The sequence below is a fragment of the Notolepis coatsorum genome, assembly GCF_963971535.1.
Source record: "Notolepis coatsorum genome assembly, contig: SCAFFOLD_902, whole genome shotgun sequence".
In the NCBI taxonomy this organism is placed as follows: Eukaryota; Metazoa; Chordata; class Actinopteri; order Aulopiformes; family Paralepididae; genus Notolepis; species Notolepis coatsorum.
Window position 1 is genome coordinate 30,001 of NW_028173148.1, and position 10,000 is coordinate 40,000.

The 10,000-nt window shown below is 44.6% G+C and overlaps 1 protein-coding gene across 1 annotated transcript in view; it reads left to right on the forward strand.

The window, feature by feature from the left end:
- LOC311247865 (sodium- and chloride-dependent GABA transporter 2-like) overlaps window positions 1-10,000 on the forward strand; it is a gene marked incomplete at both ends in the record, with an annotated part of 36,038 nt that overhangs the window by 24,561 nt on the left and 1,477 nt on the right. The window lies entirely within an intron of this gene.

The following is a 10,000-nucleotide window of genomic DNA, read 5'->3' on the forward strand; positions in this document are numbered from 1 at the left end:
TAGATGATGGGTCGTTGTCATTGAGCATCCTGATGGCCTGGGGATAGAAGCTCCTTCTGAGTGTCTCTGTACCGGTAGGGCGGGCCATACTTTTTTTTTTTTGGAAAATCAATCGAGTGGGGTGTCTAAAATACGTGTTTTTTTGTGGGGAATTCAAATATGAGATAATTTTTCTAATCGGATAACTCCTACCTACATTGTTTTGGATTTCAAAATGGCCGATTTGACCATTTTTCACCCCTTGGCCATACATGGATGCCAACATGAATCTGAAGGAAATCCTAACATGCAAGGTGTCTAAATGATGTGGTTCTTAATGGGGAATTCAAATATGAGTTCATTTTTGGGATAGGATAACTCTATCCTACATCATTTTGGATTTCAAAATGGCCGATTTTACCATTTTTCACCCCTTGGCCATACATGGATGCCAACATGAATCTGAAGGAAATCCTAACATGCAAGGTGTCTAAATGATGTGTTTCTTAATGGGGAATTCAAATATGAGGTCATTTTTGGGATAGGATAAATATAACCTGCATAATTTTGGATTTCAAAATGGCTGATTTTACCATTTGAACCCATTGGTATTGTATTACAAAATTGCAAAGATAAAAAATATATGGGAAATCATTTATAATGACAAAGCCATCAAATTTATTAACAAGTGAACTGTATATAACTGGATACAACTCCAAAGATCAATAATAATAATACTAACAATAATAAATTGTATTTGTAATGCACACAAACACCTAAGTGCTAAATCTCGATCTCCTGACTTCTTGAACTTTGCCAGGTTCCAATATCTTGATTGGACTCATTCTTGGATGGCAAGATCTCCTACTGTACTGCTTTAGCCACCAACCTACAAACACAAACTTAAAGTCAACGTCAGCCATAAATAGGTGAGCTCTTTCCAGAACTACTCAGCAGAAACCTCTGTAACCATTTTAACAAACGTCTCAATCGTATTGAGAAAATCCATGGGGCTCCATCAATCCTCTATCTTCTTAAATTTGATCAGGTTGCACAAGTCCTGCTTGGATTCATTCTTGGACATCAGCCTCCTGCTGGTCTCCTGAGCCCTGATCCCTCCATCCCTTTTTTCTTGTGAAAAGTACTTAGCAGAGGCCTCAGTCACCACTTTAACAACCCTCTCGATGCTTTGTGTGTGGCAAGGCCAGTCGAGAACCTCCATGGGGGTGTTGATTAAGTTATTCACCTCGGAGGTGCTTAGGGAGCAGGTGAGAGGTGGCTCTGACAAATCTTCTGACCAGCTGATTAAGCCACCAATGCTGGAAGCGTCACTATTGATGTTAGGTGTTCTTCTGATCCTGACACAGGAGTCTCCCAGCTGAGTGTCTGGATCCCCCTCTCCCCTGATGGCCAGGATTCTCTCCACCCCCTCAATTCTCTCTTTTTGATCCTCAGAGCACAGCAGTGTTTGGAGGATGGCTTCACTGTGGGCATACCAAGCAGATCTTCTCACAGTTGGCATCACAACATCCAGCACCTCCTTCCTCTGAGACTTGAGGCAATCCAGCTGAAACAGGATGTGCCTAGGCCCTTCGATCCAGGAGTGCTTGACCTTCATGTTGAACCAACATGGATATTAATACACTCTAATGATGAATTCCACAATGCATTGTAGATTATTCAGGTTCTTTCTTTAAGTTGATGCTTTGACACCCAGAGCCTGAGGAGTCTGTTTGCTGTGGTGAGCCAGCGGCTGTGGTTTACCGGTCCAATCTCCAGCAGAGCCAGCCTTGCAGAAAGCACTCCATCCCTGATTGCACAGACCAGCTTATAGCCATAGTGTTGATCAGTTGAGAGATCTTGAATGATCTTCTCAGGCAGCTTGATCAGCGGAGGGCCAAGAAAGATCCTGGTGAAGTTAGGATTGATCTCCAAGTCTGTAACAGAATCAAGGAGCTGTCCTATTGGCCCAGACAATTTGTTGTCTGACAGAGTAGCCCCATCAACTTCAACAATGAGACGGCGCAGTGGAAGTTCACCAGTGTGCAGGTTGCACACCAACCAGACCAGCTTTCTCCCCAGGTGCAGCTCCAGCTTCCGCATTACACCTGCCTTCACTCCAGTGTTGACATTGGTCGAGTCTCCTCCAATGGCCCACAAGGTCTTATCAGAACCTCTCTCTTTCAGCCAGGCAAACAGGACCTTAGCAATCTTCTCTGCATGGGACTCCTCTTTAGTTGCTTTCTCTGGTGTAAAGTGGAACAGATAGTTGCTGCCAGGCTCACTAGCAACACTATAGTGTTCTTCCTTGATCTTTGCAGGAAAAGATTGGTCACTGCCCTCAGCTTCCATCATCACATTGGTCATGTCAATCCGCCCATCAAAGAGGATACAGGAGATCCCCCCCTCCTCCCTGCACTTCTCCTCAAACTCTTCCCCCAGCTCTTGCATCAACTTTTCTTGTGCTCTATTAACCTTGTTCTTATCAATCACTTTACTTGTGTCATCTTCTAAGATGAGTCCTGCATCAATCAGAGCTGCAGTTGCTATAGCTGCAGTTGGCCTTAGACCTATGCCATACCTTACACTAGCAAGGGCGATGTTTGGAATCTCATCATAATTTTTCCGTAGCTTTGCTGAAGCTGCAGGGTCAGTTTCAGGAATGAGCTCAACTTCAGGGACTGTAAGGAAGTTCTCAACATCCTTCCTGGCAACCTTGTCTGCTGCTGCAAAGCTTTCTTCTTTGCCCCTTCTCCTTTTCTCTGCCTTCTTTTCCATCCCCTGCCTTTCCAATGTTTTAAGAAGATAGAGGATTGATGGAGCCCCATGGATTTTCTCAATACATTGAGACGTTTGTTAAAATGGTTACAGAGGTTTCTGCTGAGTAGTTCTGGAAAGAGCTCACCTATTTATGGCTGACGTTGACTTTAAGTTTGTGTTTGTAGGTTGGTGGCTAAAGCAGTACAGTAGGAGATCTTGCCATCCAAGAATGAGTCCAATCAAGATATTGGAACCTGGCAAAGTTCAAGAAGTCAGGAGATCGAGATTTAGCACTTAGGTGTTTGTGTGCATTACAAATACAATTTATTATTGTTAGTATTATTATTATTGATCTTTGGAGTTGTATCCAGTTATATACAGTTCACTTGTTAATAAATTTGATGGCTTTGTCATTATAAATGATTTCCCATATATTTTTTATCTTTGCAATTTTGTAATACAATACCAATGGGTTCAAATGGTAAAATCAGCCATTTTGAAATCCAAAATTATGCAGGTTATATTTATCCTATCCCAAAAATGACCTCATATTTGAATTCCCCATTAAGAAACACATCATTTAGACACCTTGCATGTTAGGATTTCCTTCAGATTCATGTTGGCATCCATGTATGGCCAAGGGGTGAAAAATGGTAAAATCGGCCATTTTGAAATCCAAAATGATGTAGGTTAGAGTTATCCTATCCCAAAAATGAACTCATATTTGAATTCCCCATTAAGAAACACATCATTTAGACACCTTGCATGTTAGGATTTCCTTCAGATTCATGTTGGCATCCATGTATGGCCAAGGGGTGAAAAATGGTCAAATCGGCCATTTTGAAATCCAAAACAATGTAGGTAGGAGTTATCCGATTAGAAAAATAATCCCATATTTGAATTCCCCACAAAAAAACACATATTTTAGACACCCCACTCGATTGATTTTCCAAAAAAAAATAAGTATGGCCCGCCCTACGTGTACCGGCCATGAGACTCCAAGACCATGTACATTATGACTAGGCACCCCTTAGTTCTTAACCAGCTATGTATTTGCTTATTATTACTACAGCACAGGCAGAGGCACTGCTTGCAGAGGAGATAGCGGTGAATATGAGTGTTGAAGTCAGAGGTTCGGTGTCGGGTTGTTAGTAACTGTCTAACTGCATATATAACTGTTTCCACTATAGTAACTGTCTAACTGCAGATATAACTGTTTCCACTATAGTAACTGTCTAACTGCAGATATAACTGTTTCCACTAGAGGGCGCTCTAGGCGGAGCCACTCAGGAACACCACCAGGTGGCGAGTATAAATAGAGATGTCTCCTCCCATTCTTTCTCTTTCCCCCCCAGCCTCTCAGCGAGAGGAGAACTGTAGAACTGCTGCTCTGCCATGTGAATAAATAAACCACACCAAAGATAGAAACCATGCCTCTTGACCACATTTATTGTCGCCCTATAGCCGGATTCTGTCGACATGAGGATGCCTGCCATACGCACTGCACTGGTGGTGACAGGATATATTTTCCTTCCACTTGGTATCACTCCGGTCACTAACGTAACGTCGCTGTCATGAGCCTGCGCTATGGTAGCCTATACAAGTGATACAAATAAATAAAACGTCCAACTCGCGCAACGACGCGGCAAAAAAAGTTGCGCGCGGGCCGCACTGACACTAAACTTTGATGTCAAGTAGGGGGCCGCAAAAATATCATCCAGCAGGGCCCCGCGATTGGCCGGCGGGCCGTGAGTTTGAGACCCCTGTATTAATTAGACGATGTCACGCTCTCTAATATGGCGACACACTTCTCACAGAGGAAGCCTGGTTCAAGCCATGTGTCGCTTCAAACCGCTAAAGATGTCGTCCTCCTGCTTTTACTGGTCATTTAACACTAGAACAGCAATGGAGAAAATGTCACTGATTCCCGCCGGAAGGGGTCAGATGACCCCACAGCTTATATGAGAAATATGAGAAAAATAAACATTGTAAACTATATAATTACCTCTTAATATAAAAATATGAGGTTTACCACAGGTTTGAGTGACCAAAAAAAAAATATATATATATATATATATAATAATAATAAATAAAAATAATATAATTATGAGCCACATGCGGCTCGCAAGTCATAGGTTGGCCACCCCTGCGCTAGACGCTCGCAAAGTGCTGTGACTTTCCACATATATATTCCATATAATGGAATAACGTTCTAATTACATTTTCCTGAAGTCATTTTGAAATTTCAGAAACCGCGCTGCAGATAAAACGGGTACTTTTAGGAAAAGTCATTGAGTGACAGAGCTGGAGCTCGACCGAGTGACGAAGATACATTTATGCCTAGGGGTCATGTGACCCCTTGTCGGCTGTGCTAGTGTTAAGTACAGTGACATCTCCTTAGCAAATGATCTCAACTCCTTCTATGCGAGGTTTGAGGCTGTGAATAACAACACCAGCCTACAAACCACGGAAATGGGGGGGGGGGGGGGGTCTGCTGATGGAGACTCAGTGTTCAGGGTAACAGAGCATGAGGTGAGACGGATCTTTAAAAAAGTGGATATCAGGAAGGCAGCAGGACCGGACGGCATCCCCGGCCGCGTCCTAAAAGTCTGTGCCGACCAACTGGCCCCGGTATTCACTGACATCTTCAACCTGTCCTTGGAACAGGCCGTCATCCCCACCTGTCTGAAGAAGTCCACCATCATCCCTGTACCCAAAAAATCTACGCCCGCTTGCCTCAACGACTACCGCCCTGTAGCCCTCACCTCCATAGCCATGAAGTGCTTTGAGAAGCTAGTGAAGGGCTACATCTGTTCCTCCCTCCCCATCAACCTGGACCCTCTGCAATTTGCATATCGCCCCAACAGGTCCACGGAGGACGCCATAGCCCATGTGCTGCACACAGCAGCATCACATCTGGACAAGAGGCAGGGGAACTATGTGAGAATGCTGTTCATCGACTACAGCTCAGCATTCAATACCATAGTCCCCTCCAAACTCATAGCCAAGCTCAGGGACCTGGGCTTGAACTATGACCTGTGCCAGTGGGTCCTGGACTTCCTGACGGGCAGACCCCAGGTGGTAAGAGCCGGCAACTGCACCTCCTCATCCATCACGCTCAACATAGGGGCCCCCCAGGGCTGTGTTCTGAGCCCCCTCCTCTACTCCCTGTACACACATGACTGCGTAGCACAGCGGAACAACAACACCATCATCAAATTTGCTGATGACACAGTAGTGGTGGGCCTGATCTCTGCCAACGACGAAAGGGCCTACCTGGAAGAGGTAGAGAACCTGTCACAGTGGTGTCAGGAGAACTGCCTCTCCCTGAACGTCAGCAAAACAAAAGAGATGATTGTGGACTTCAGGAGGTCGGGGGTCAAGGACTACAGCCCCCTCAGCATCGACGGGGCACCAGTTGAGAGAGTGAACAGTTTCAAGTACCTCGGAGCCCACATATCCGAGGACTTGACATGGACCACACACATTGACAGTGTTGTGAAGAAGGCACGACAACGCCTCTACTTCCTCAGGCGCCTAAGGAAGTTCAAGTCAGTCAGAAGATCCTTAGGAACTTCTACTCATGTACAATAGAGAGCATCCTGACCGGCAACATCACCTCCTGGTTTGGGAATAGCACTGCACAAGACCGTAGCAGACTACAAAGAGTGACACGTTCAGCCGAACGCACAATTAGAGGGGGCTTCCCACCCTCCAGAACATTTACAACAAGCGGTGCAAGGGGAAGGCTAAGAGAATTATTAAGGACTCGAGCCACCCGAACAACTGCCTCTTTGAACTGCTGCCGTCAGGCAAGCGATACCGGAGTCTTATGGCGAGCACAGAAAGACTCAGAAGGAGCTTCTATCCCCAGGCCATCAGGCTGCTAAACGAACAATAATCGCTAAACGAACAATAATCACTATGCAACAACCATCAAATGCACACAGCACACACACCCACACGCACACACTCACTCAAACAAACAACACACTGCAGCACCCACTCTCCACACTTTAGATCACACAAACACACTTACACTTTATATTTATTGATAAAGGATTTACACTACAACTCGTACACCTACTGTGAATTGTACCTAAACTGCACCTCGTCCATTTATGCCTTGCACTATATAGTATTGTATATTAGTACACCTGCACAGTATTGTATATTGTATGGTAACTACGTCTACGAACATTGTACATATGTCTAAACTGAACACTGTGACCTCTTTTTTACTTCTAATTTTTACTATGTTTTTATTTCATACTTATCTTGTCATGCACAGTCTCTGGAGCGCAACAGTAAGAAGCATTTTGTACAAAAGTATTCTGTACTTCTGTATGACAACTATTAAAGAAACTTGAACTTGAAACTTGAAGTAGAGCTTCCTGTGTTCTTCATGAACTCCAACATGCGTCTGTACGTCATGTCTGTAGCTCCGTGTGTAGGGCTGTACCTGTGTGTAGGGCTGTACCTGTGTGTAGGGCTGTACCCAATGTCATTTTTAACATTCAAAATCGAAGCTTCTATTGAAGTATTCGAACAAAGCTTCCAATGTCTGTCGTCATATTTAATGGCGTAATAAATAAAATAAAATAAAAATTCTTTTTATAAATATCCTCAATTTAAATCCTCAATTTGAATAAAGTGATTAATATGATTAAATTAGTATTTCTTTATTTTTATTTAATCAACTTTCTTTAGTGAATATAACTCGTCAGTTTCGTCAACATAAATAATCCAATAAGGGCACGGCTACATCATTTATGATACATGTTTTATTAAAATGTTTATGACGAGTTATATACTATAATAGTATAATACTATAATATTAGTGTAGCCTAATCTTTATCTGCAACTGTGAAGAAAAACCCCATTGGTTTAAACAGAATGAATAGACACATAAAAAAAAAAAAAAAAAAATGCGATTGTTGATTTAGAATTCGAATGTCAACATTATGAACGAAGCTTTCGAACTCTTCGGTAGAGCCCTACTGGTCTGTACGTCATGTCTGTAGCTCTGGTCTGTGCGTCATTAAGGCTGTCCCTGAAGCCTGTTTTTGGGATTCAAACTTCGTCAGGGTTTGTCGAACGGACGTTCGAACCTTCGTTTTTAATTAAAAGAATTTTATTTTATTTTTATTTTTTGGTCAATTATTATTATTATTATTATTATTTTATAAATATCCTCAAACTAATCCTCAATTTGAATAAAGTGATTAATCTGATTAAATTTGTCTTTTTATTTATTAAATCAACTTTCCAGCCCCAGACCCAGCCCAGGGAGAAGCCCAGCCCAACTAAATCAATGAAATCAATTTTCTTTAATGAATATAACTCATCAGTTTTATAATACTATAATATTAGTGTGGCCTAATCTTTATCTGCAACTGTGAAGAAAAACCCCATTGGTTTAAACAGAATGAATAGAAAAAAATAATATAATTATCTTTTATAAAAATTAAGAATTCGAATGTTGATTTAGAATTTGAATGGAGACGTAACGAACGAAGGTTCGAACGTTTGGGCTCAGCCCTAACGCCCTAACGTCATGTCTGTATCTCTGGTGTCTGTAGGTCATGTCTGTATCTCTGGTGTCTGTAGGTCATGTCTGTATCTCTGGTGTCTGTAGGTCATGTCTGTATCTCTGGTGTCTGTAGGTCATGTCTGTATCTCTGTGTCTGTAGGTCATGTCTGTATCTCTGGTGTCTGTAGGTCATGTCTGTATCTCTGGTGTCTGTAGGTCATGTCTGTATCTCTGGTGTCTGTAGGTCATGTCTGTAGCTCTCTTAGTTTGACCCACTCAGTAAGAGTTCAGAACAAGAACTCCCTCTCCCTCCCTCCCTCCCTCCCTCCCTCTCCTCCTCTCTCCTCCTCCCTCCCTCCCCCCTCCCTCCCTCCTCTCTCCCCCTCCCTCCCTCCCTCCTCCCTCCCTCTCTCCCCCCTCCTCCCTCCCTCCCTCCCTCCCTCCCTCCTCCCCTCCCTCCCTCCCTCCTCCTCTCCCCTCCCTCCCTCCCTCCCTCCTCCCACCCTCCTCTCTCCCCTCTCCCTCCTCTATTCCCCCTCCTCTCTCCCCCTCCCTCCCTCCTCTCTCCCCCTCCTCCCTCCCTCCTCTCTCCCTCCTCCCTCCCCCCTCCCTCACTCCCTCCCTCCTATCTCCCTCCCTCCTCTCTCCCTCCCTCTCCCTCCTCCCTCCTCTCCCACCCTCCTCCCTCTCCCTCCTCCCTCCTCCTCTCTCCCTCCCCCCTCCCTCCCTCCTCCTTGCTAACACTCGTACACCGTCTCCAAACCGCTCACACACACACGCGCTCTCTTCTTGGCACACGTGCACAATTGGCCCCAAAAGGCTCTGCCTCTCGGCCACGCGGTGAAGCTGTTGACTGGGGCCTCGCTAGGGACCCCATGGGACCCCCCTGGAAGCCCCCTCAAGGGGTCCATGTTGAGAACCTTTAGCCACAGGTCATCCGCCGTGTGAAAAGCCCACGTTGAGAACCTTTTTGATGTACAGTATCCTAAAGCCATGAATCTGCTAGGCAGACAGCCTGGCAGTATGGGGCTTGACCTTTGACCTCCCCCAGTCCAATCCACCAGAGAACAAGCCAGTGGGACGTCCCATTAGTGACTGTACAGCAGGCTGGACATTCTGTTCCGGCCAGAGGCCCTGCTGTGAGATCATATATACACTTCTCTTCTCTTCTCTTCTCTTCTCTTATCCTCTCTTCTCTTCTCTTCTCTTCTCTTCTCTTCTCTTCTCTTCTCTTCTCTCTCTCTCTTCTCTTCTCTTCTTCTCTTCTCTTCTCTTTCTTTTCTTCTCTTATCCTCTCTTCTCTTCTCTCCTCTTCTCTTCTCTTATCCTCTCTCTTCTCCTCTCCTCTTCTCTTCTCTTCTCTTCTCCTCTCTTCTCCTCTCCTCTTCTCTTCTCTTCAATTCTCTTTTCTTCTCTTCAATTCTCTTCTCTTTTCATTTCTTCTCTTCTCAGCTCTTCTCTTCTCTTCTCTTCTCTTATCTTCTCTTTTCTTCTCTTCAAATCTATTCTCTTCAGGGCGGCTAGGTGGTGCAGTGGGCAAGGCACTCACCACCAATGCTGGAGACGCTGGGTTCAAGCCCAGCTCTCCACATTGTTTTCAGTTTGGCTGGTCGTCCGTACTAATACAATTGGCAGTATTAGGGGGAGGGAAAACTGATGGGTGGGGATCGGACGTTGTGGACAGCGACTCCTACAGGTCGGTTGGTGCGCCTGCGCAGTAGAATCAAG